Source organism: Phytophthora infestans, genomic scaffold (assembly GCF_000142945.1).
Source record: "Phytophthora infestans T30-4 supercont1.24 genomic scaffold, whole genome shotgun sequence".
Taxonomy (NCBI): Eukaryota; Oomycota; class Peronosporomycetes; order Peronosporales; family Peronosporaceae; genus Phytophthora; species Phytophthora infestans.
In genome coordinates, this window is record NW_003303735.1 from 363,765 (window position 1) to 373,714 (window position 9,950).

Genomic DNA, 9,950 nt, shown 5'->3' on the forward strand with positions numbered 1-9,950 from the left:
GATAATTTACTTTACATTTCGTCTATGCACTACTAATACAAACATCGATACAATTGTAGTTTCACTCAATTCGATGATTTTACCCAATTTCATCATGTGTATCGACTTGTATATTAGCGGTAGCTCGAATATGGGTTGTGCATCACATGGCCCCATACCCAACACAAGTTTTTCAAAAATGTAGAGCAATGTGTAGCACGAAGAAGTACATTCGCAGCGCCAAACATGCTTCTGCTCGCTCGTTTTACCGGCGATGAAGTCGCCGCTTAGCAGTGGGATGATCTTTCTAGGGCGCACTGGTGCAACCTCTCGCTTGTTGTCGACGAATCAAACTCCTCAGCGTAGGCCACAGAGCTTGAGCTTCTAGAAGCATGCTGAAACCACACAGGCCTAGCCTCGGACAAATCTATGGTCAATAATTTGAGCTGCTCGCATAGTATAAACTCGAAACCGCAGCTTTCGCATCGTTTTTTGTAGGTACTGCGCATTTACTGAAGCGAGCCTTCTTCTCGTCCGAAAGAGCTGTAAGACACTGAAGACGCAGTAACTCGACGTCAGATTCTGAGAGGGAAGTGCACGAGTTTGCATTGACAATAAATGTTACACTGTCGACCCTGATCGTCACGAGAGTAGCGAAGTTGCTGCTGAATAGTATCCTAAACGCGAGAAGCCTTTGCAGTTGTTGCAAGTTCGGTTTGACAGCTTGGGTTGGCAGAAGATGCTCTTGTTGAAGCTAATGCTGATCCGACACTGTGCAAGTCTCGCCAGCAGTCGGTCCAGCGTCGCCAGGCAGCTGTCGAAATCCTCGGCACCGAAGCAAATATAATCCACAAACGATCGTCGACCAAACATTGGTACTAGCGATGATTCGTCTGGTTCCCCGTTCGTAAACATGTCAGCGACGGGGCTGTTGACGAGTTGTAGTACAGGATTGGCCTCCACCAAAGCTTCGCGGTCTGCCGCGAACTTCGTTTGAAACGAAACCTCGGTGGCCCACTACGTTCCTTGGCCTGTTCTTCAGCTAAACGCATCTTCTCAGAGTATTCAAACCAACCTCCTTTAGGTCGTACGAACCCCCAGAGCGCGTTGTCAATCATACGTTGGTAGATCATCGCCGCGTTCTTTAACCCGAAGGGCATGCGTAACCACTCGAAATGTCCGAGTGCGCAGACAAACGCTGACGCTTTACGTGCTCGCAAGGTCATAATGACCGCCCAGAAACCACTTGCAGCATCCAGCGAGCAGAAGCATAGGTAACACTCGAGATCGGTCAACAGATCGTCGACTAGCGGCATTGCATGCTCCATGATTGCGGTGATAGCATTCACCATCTTGTAATCAATTCAGAACCGGATGTCCAGCCCGTTCTTTTCATCCCAATAACGATTGGCGATGCCCATGGACTGTCTGAAAAGACGATCAGTCCTGCTCGCAACAAAGCGCGTAGCAGCTCGTACAGCTTACCGAGAAATCGTAGCGGCACGCGCCGGGCACGCTGTTTGATTGTGACATGCCTCTGCGTGTCGATATTGCATACCGCGCCGTATGATGGCAGTGGCAGTGCGTTACCACTAGCAATCGGAATGTGCTCGTGGTTCTTCAGCGTTGCGACCAGACATTCCCTGCGGTCTGCCGACAGCTGGGATCAGCAACATTGGGCGCATTGTAGTCTATTGTCGTGTTGATTTCTTCGGTAAGGTCCGGTAGGAATGCCAACCCCTTCGCGTAGTCTTCTAGGCCAATGTTGTTAGCTGGGTGTTCGTAGAAGTCATTCCTTGTGCTCTCCGTTGCTTCATTTCCTTCGGTTGTTCATACTCGTGCAACCGAGATGTACGTCTCGCCCAAAGTCGCTACGGACCCTTCTCTTGACTCAAAATCGACATCCTCCTTGCGTTCAACATTCGGTAATGGGTCCATCTCCTTCCCATCCTGGTTTCCCATCTCGGGGCCACCTGCGGAGGCTTCGTTTGCAATATTGAATGCGCGGGCAACCGACATATTGGGCTGTTTCCTTTTGTTCGGCGCCTCGGATGGGCGTTGACTTGACAGTTTGGCATTCGCACCAATCTTGCAACGAACACTCGGTGCTGTATTCACCACCTTTAGCGAGATATCTAAATCCTCTGGATCAACCTCCGATGTCTCGTTTGTAAATTTGACTGCGCACAAGACCGTGACAACGTCGTCTTAACTGGTGACGCCATAATCCAGTGCTGTTACTTGACGCTTTCGTTGTCACTTCAGACTTGAAACGAACACTCGTTGGCGTATGTACAACGTTTACCGAACTCAATAGTTCGTGTGTACGCATTACCGAGGCCTTTTTTTACTGATATTAATGCTCAGTAGAAGTAAAGTGTACTCCATCGTATAATGCGGGGAGTACCTCAGTGAGCCAGGTGCTTGTTAAAACCCAACTGATGACGTTGTTTTGCCGTGCTGTTTGGTCTCAGGCAAAAAGCTAAATGCTGTCGAAGACGAGCCGGCAGGTTACAGCCTTGGCCTTCACTGTGAAACACTGGTGTGGGTTATTGGCAATGGATATATCCAATTATTCCGAGCTTGATCGACACCGGCTCTAGCAAGACTTTGGTTGACGCCTCGCCCTGAAAAAGTGCGTGCTTTAGTCTCTCGGCGGTTTAAGACTCGCTTTCGACTTCCGCAAGGCCAAATGACTGCGCTAGGGAAAAACCGTTGGAGCTGCAACTGCCCGAATTCAATGAATATCGGTGGGTAAAATGGACCCCTTTGGTGGCAGAGCTGCTACCTTACAAGTTGATAGTCGGCCGTGACATTCTCGAAATCTCAGATATGTGCTGGACTTAAAGCACGGTATGATCGCTTGAGATAGCACCGTAACGACGCTACAGGTGTTATAACCTCCGCAAACCCGGCTGCCGGCTTCCAGCACCAGCCTTAACAGCGGCAGCTAAACATCAAAGCAGCTGACTACAAGAAGGCGCCTTCGGACGACTATATTCCGAATAGGCTGTCGGCGGCCAAGCGGGCAGACCTAATTACCTTTCTGAGTCAATGGGAAGACACGGGAAACTAGGCTCGCGGGAGAGGAGCCTTACGACATCCCCACGGTGGAACAACTGAACACTTTCACTCTAAGCCTGACCCAATCCCGCACAATCTGCTCCAGTCTACTAAGAATGCGATCCGTCGTCTAAAAGAGCTCACGATCAGCATAGGAGATTCGAAAAGCCCGTGGGCATCGCCAGCCGTTTTAATACCCACGAAGGGTCAGACGCCGCGGCCCCTGTGCAACAGTCGCCAATTAAACGAGCGTCTGTGTCTGCAAAAAATCATCGGTTTTTCTCCGCAACCTCCTTCGCTTCACGGTGTTCACGGTAACTGATCTCAATACGGGCTACTATGCGATCCATTTGACGTACCGATCGTCACTACTGTCAGCTTCATCCTATGATTTGGTAAGTACCGCAGGCTTCGGCAAGGAAATCTCGACCGCCCCCGATGAATTTCAGGCTTGAATTGACCAACGCCTGGCTGATAGAGCTGTCGACGTCTGGCGTATTACACCCCGACGTCCAGAAATGCAAACGACGTAAAAAAAATGCACCCCTTCGACACCCACTTATGAGTCACCCTTTCGAATTAAGGTGCTGCTGTTCATGGAGACCAACCTCACCAAATGTGGCGTCGTTGTTCATGCTCCATGGCCGTTTGAAGCTTCCAATCCATCTATTGATGCAAGCCCTCGGAGAACGTCCGATGTGCACGTCGCACAACAGCAGGCAGGGATTTGCAGAATCTGCAATGCCCAGACATCAAATACTGCTCCGCGCTGGTTTCGTGCACACGAGTGCTTCCTGTCATTTGGTCGGAACAGGTGCACAATTTTGGCGCCAAATCATTCTGGCTGTACTTAATTGGCGCTGAATGAGTCTAAAATGAACGATGCGCTGGGCGTGGAGTAGATCTTAGTGACTAATTAAGATCCATAAGGATCTTCTTAGAAGTGGGAGTCATGCGCATGGTAAATATGGCAGTTAGCAAGCTGAAAAATGGCAGGGTATTACTGGGCCCTCTCACATAGTTTCGACCAATAACACTACGAGAATCGTATGGGTGTCGGCGCGGTGCAACGTGACATCGAGTGCAAAAGATCAGACGTCCGGCGTCGTTGATGTCGAATCGGTGCCTAGGGTCGTGGCGTCGACAGCTCTACTGGCTGAATTAGAGTTCGTGCACTGTTATCTCTTTATCCTTCTTATCGTCAAGAAAACGCACTTTACAGCTCTACTGGCTGAGCTAGAGTTCGTGCACTGTTATCTTATTATCCTTCTTATCGTCAAGAAAACGCACTTTACAGACCTCCTTCTGCGCCTCAACGTCGTTTCACACGGATGCGCGACACAGGACTGGCTCTGAACATCTAGAAGTGTAAGTTGGCAGAAACGGAAGCCAATTATCTGACTACAAGCTTACAACGGATTCCGTTGAACGGAAGGCATCATGTCCCAATCTGACAAGATTGCGGCTATGTAGCGAATCCAAGAACCAACCAACAAGCGCCAGATTCGCCACTTCGTTGGGTTAATAAACTACTACCGAGACGTGTGGCTTCAGCGATCCCACTTGTTGGCTCCACTTTCGCAGCTGAACTCAAGCTCCGTACCGTGGAAGCGCAAGAAACTACACCGCGACGCGTTCACAAAGCCCAAAGCCCTAGCGCAGCGTCAACCGCTCCAACGCTTCCCTGACTACTCACGTCCATTCGCTATTCAAACGGACGCCTCCGGTGCTCAACTTGGTGGCATTAGTTCGCAGGATGGTAAGCCTCTTGTCTTCTTTAGTTGGAAGTGGACACCGGTCGCACAACTACAGCGTCATAGAACACGAGCTCTTGCTGATCGTCGAAATCCTCAAGGAGCTCAGTAGGCTACTTTTCGGTCAGCATATCATTCCTTACATGAACCGCACGAGCCTCCCGTTCGCCAGCTTCACATCGAGTCATGTTAGTCGTTGAGGAAGTCGGACCCGAGATCAAGTAAATAAAAGGTAGCGAGCAGACGCACTTTCGCGCCTACCAAGTGTCGACGACTTCGACACAGACACGGTTTACAGCTTCGTGGAAGATGAAGACTTCTTTTCGCTCACGTATGAGCGCCTGGCAGACGAAGACTCATTTTCGCTCACGTATGATCGCCTGGCTTTGCAGCAACAAGATCAAGAACTTTCTGACGCTCGCCGCCGATACCCGTATTATTTCCAGATGAAGGTCATTGGTAAGCAATCGGTGTCTATCGGTATTTCTGGCCTTCTTATGGTCTCAACATATCTACAGCGCGAAGTACTCGGCTGTTACCACGCCTCACTACGATACTCCGGTATGACGCGTATGCACAAGACGAAGAGTGCATCGATTGTTTGGCCAGGTATAAAGAAAAGTGTCGAAACCTGCGTCCGCATTTGCACCCAGTGCCAGACCTTTATACGAAGTATCAAGCGCTACGGTAAACTACCGGTACAGGTTCTGCACCGGTAGTAATAATTGCGACTATAGATTTTAATAATTGGTAGTTGGCCTTAACAATACAATCTGGTATTGGGTCAATTACTGAGATTAAATATAGCAAAAGGTTCCCTGGTAGGACCTGTCGAGGAAAGAAGTGCAACGCGACGCCAAGCATAACACGGTATATGCCTCAGGTGAAGATGATACCGGCAACTTCTAACATCGTTGAACGGCTATTTTCCCAGTGCAAGCTAGTGTTGACACCACAGCGCCGCTCCATGGACCCCGTCAGCTTTGAGCAGCTGGGGTTTCTTCGGTTTAACCGCGGTATGTGGGATGTTAGTTTTGTAGCGGATATTAAAAGGACCAAAGCGAATAAATAGTCTCCTTGATTTGCTCTAATCTGAATTTAAACATCTTTATTCTTTGTGGACTTTTTATTCTTAAATTTTATCCTTATGCAGTGATTTACATTAAGGTTTGGAATCGTAACAATGTAATACGGTCGGTTGGCTACGTATTAAGCTTTTTTTTAGCTTAGAATCTAAGTATTGACAGAGTAGTAGCGATTTACGTAACGTCATTTATCATGCTCAGCCCTTTATCTTGTCTTATCCCACAAATCAAATTAATATCTTTGGATAAATCTGGAAACAGGGTCACAGTCTAGCTGAAATAATTGCACAACATTATCGGTTGATACAGCATTCCAATGAGACACTTATAAAAATATTCTAACAAGCTGCCCAATCAAGAAATCTATTCTTGACTCGTCATCTTGTCGAGAATAATCATGAAGATGTAACGAGCTTCAATCTTGTTCGGCCTGGCTCGCGAGGTCAATCGTATAGTTTCCGTGCTGGCTGCGTTGTGTGCCCTTAGTCCGCTTTGTACCGACTCACCAACTGTTACACGTGCTGACCGACAGGTGCTCCACTTGAGTCCTGTGCTGGAACACACCGGCTTCTACTCTTTGCATCCTTCTTACGTTTAGCTAGCGTCTTACTCGCTAACTTAACATCAACGTACCTCCGTGTGTCTCTCTCTTCTCGTTGTCTCTCTCTCTGCGTCTCTGTATCTCTCTGTGTCTCTCGACTGTCACATACTCACGCCCTTTTGGTGCGCCCACCACAGTGTAACGCGCCTCGCGATCTCCGGAGTCACGGACTTAACCTTGCGGTTCGGCTTCACTTTTTTATAGTGCTGCTGTGTCCTGATCGCCGGTGTGTCCCTACACCTCGCGCAGTACCACCGACGCTCGTTCTAACGTAGCTTTCTTCAGAAATACCGTTACCTGGCCCACAAACAGCTTTCTACGCAGCTCTGTCGGACATCGTGTCTCCTTCCACCACGTACGCCACTCACTTGCCTCTCCTTCTGTCTCTGGTAGTCTCACTTGCTCTGCCACTGGCGCCGTTCGCCGGTACCAGTGTCTACTTCCGTCTTCCGTCGCCTCTGCACTTCGCTTCGCCGATTTAAGAGTGAAGCCGCACGCCTCCGCCTCACTCGTCTCGGTCTCAAACGGCGACCCTTCGCCCTCCGCGATCTTCGCCTCCAACCGCACACTCGCTGGATCGATTTGGGTTCACCCGACCCTCTATCGCACTCAACAACTCTACGCACCCATCTGGTTTCTGCTGTGTTGCGGGTAACTTGGTCTCACCTAGCAGGCTGTCGTGCTTCGAAGCGGTGCTAGCCGCCGATCTCCTGGTGGACGAAGTATAAAAAGTTGTATGACCCATGCCTCTGACAGTAGTGCACCGTTAAGCAGCAACTAGTATGTCCAGACTTGCCGGCGTAGCCTTGCCACGTAAAAGCAAACGAATCATCGTAACTCAACGAAAATTGCAAAACAGAAGAAGATAAAAAAACGAATCTAGCCTGACATACCGTGGAGCAACGTTATTAGTGGAGCTGGACAAGGAGGCAGCTGAATTACCCTGGTGCCGGCCCTATTCTCAGGAGGCTCCCTCGATCGATAAAACGAACTCCAAAGGAATAACTTCCATAGAATGGGCGCTAAGAAAACTAGTCGAAGACGGGCAATCCTACTATTTCGCTTCTTGGCTAGGGTTTTAAGAACTAACCTGGCAGCCGTCGTCAGACCTACCACGGAACATGATAACGACTTTTAAAAATGAGGAGCTTGGCGTGGCTTGGTCAGTTGACTATCGGGCCAGCATACTCACGGGGATCGTGGCTGGTGCAAGAGTACACAATAGGGCAAGACGTAGATAGATAACGTTCCAATATATTTAAATTACGGCAATTTTTATTATTGGAAGTGCTCATATTGGAATTTTTATTGCGGCAAACTTTTGCCACCAATACAATACAGAATTGTATTTTCCGAACTATGGGTGGGCCTGCACTGCAGTAGAGGTGTAAGCGTTTGCTAGAAAGGCGAGCTGAGCCGATACCGTTACTGCGCTGCTAAGTTCGTGCTCAACAATCAACCAACGGGCTATAAACACTTTTTTCTCGAAAGCAGCTGCTCAGGAAATCCTTGCCAAAATGATATTCTTTATATCGATAGGGGGGGGGCTGAGCTACAGTGTGGTTTATAAAATAACCATGAGTTCTTTGGTGTTGCTTTTCGTCGCTCAAATACTTTTCTTACATATCTCCAACCTGCGTGTTCCAGGCGATATGATGGTGTTGGACTACGTCGTCATGAGAGCTGCCTGAATTTATTGATGAATAAAAATGCATGAATGAGCATACATGAGGAGCGCAGTATTCGAAGCTTATCAGTACATGTAATACCGTACGAAGTTATTGTTGCCTATTTGCACGGCTGGCAGCGCTGGTTTTGCATCCCTTTTATTCTTCCAACCGAATGTTAAACACTCGGTGCTCTCGTAAAAGGCTTACCCGTGCCTGGTACCCTTCCGCTGCTACTTCCTCTGTCAAGAAATATAAGGCCACATGTTTTTCAAATTAATTTTTAGCGCTGACACAACGATTTTAGCAGCTCTGATTCGTTCAAATGAACCACCAATAGGCGCGTAACACGTTACAGTTTGATTTGTTGTAAAGTGCCTCCAGACCTTACCAAACGCAAGAATCTGACACCGAAAGAGCAAGAGTACGCTCTGTCTCTAATGTACGGCGTCGCGACGAGCATGACAGTGCCAGACAAGACCTACGCCCGCGTTTCGGCTCTCCTCGGGTGTTCAGAGCGCCAAATTCGCCGTCTGTGGAAGAAAGCTCGTGATGCGGTAAAGAACGGCAAGTTGTGCGATGTGGAAAGCGGTAGGAAGGGGCGCAGTGGTAGGAAGTCACCGGTAGACGGCGAATTTTCCCGAGAGCTCGCAAAGAAGATCGCACTTACGTCACTCCATCTGCGAACCAACCTTGGAGCTAAAGCGGAGCAACTCGATATTGCCAAATCTACGCTGCATGTGTACCTACAATCTGGGTTGTTTCGGAGTCATCACGCTCGGCTAAAACCTCAACTCACGTATGAGAGCGCGTCGCAAGGATGGAGTTCGCTTTAAAGTTTGTGGAACCTTCTGCTCGTGGTGGATATGAATTTGACTCTCTTCTCAATTACGTGCATTTGGACAAAAAGTTTTTTTTCTAAAAAGAAGAGAGCACCCGCTATTACTTAGCTCCAGATGAGCCCGCTCCCCACATTACCGTGCACAACAAAACTTTGTGGTGAAGGTGACGTTTCTCGTCGCGATTGCGCGCCCGCGGTGGGTGGCTGAGCAGAACACGATCTGGGATGGCAAAATAGGCACATGGCCTTTCGTGGTGTACGAACCTGCGCTGCGAAAGAGCAAGAGCAGAGCCACTGGTACGCTTGAGCTCAAAACATATACGGTGGATCGGTGCTTGCCGGGTCCATTCGGTCATCCCAGAGGTCAAGCGACTATGGCCGTCTGGGAAGTGTGTCCGCCATCAACAAGACAATGCAAAACCGCATGTCTTACTGGACGACGTGGCCGTGATGGCAGCCTGTACTGGCGAAGGTTGGGGCATGACCCTCACTGCTCAACCCGCTAATTCGCCGGACTACAACGTGCTAGACTTGGGATTCTTTGCGTCAATTCAGACACTGCAGCATCGCTAAAAACGCCCGCACGATCGAAGAGCTAGTGAGCAACGTCGATGACGCTTTCCGAGCGCTTCCTTACGAGAATATAGACCGCGTATTCATGACGCGCAATCGGTATTTGAGGCTTCACTCAAGGTAGACGGGGGTTATAGCTACCGAATTCCGCATGAGAACAAGAAGAAGCTACTAAATGGCGCTGTACGTGGCTTGCTTCCTCAAAACCTTGGCGCAGTTTACCACAATGCGAAGAGTAGACTAAGTTCGGCTGTTTGTAGCAACCCAGCAACAAATCGCACTTAATATTAAACTGGTCTTTTATTTCTGGTCATGCTTAACTATGGGACCGGCCTTATATTTCTGATCAGAGGAAGTAAATTGGAGCAGGTGCATAAATGCATAAAC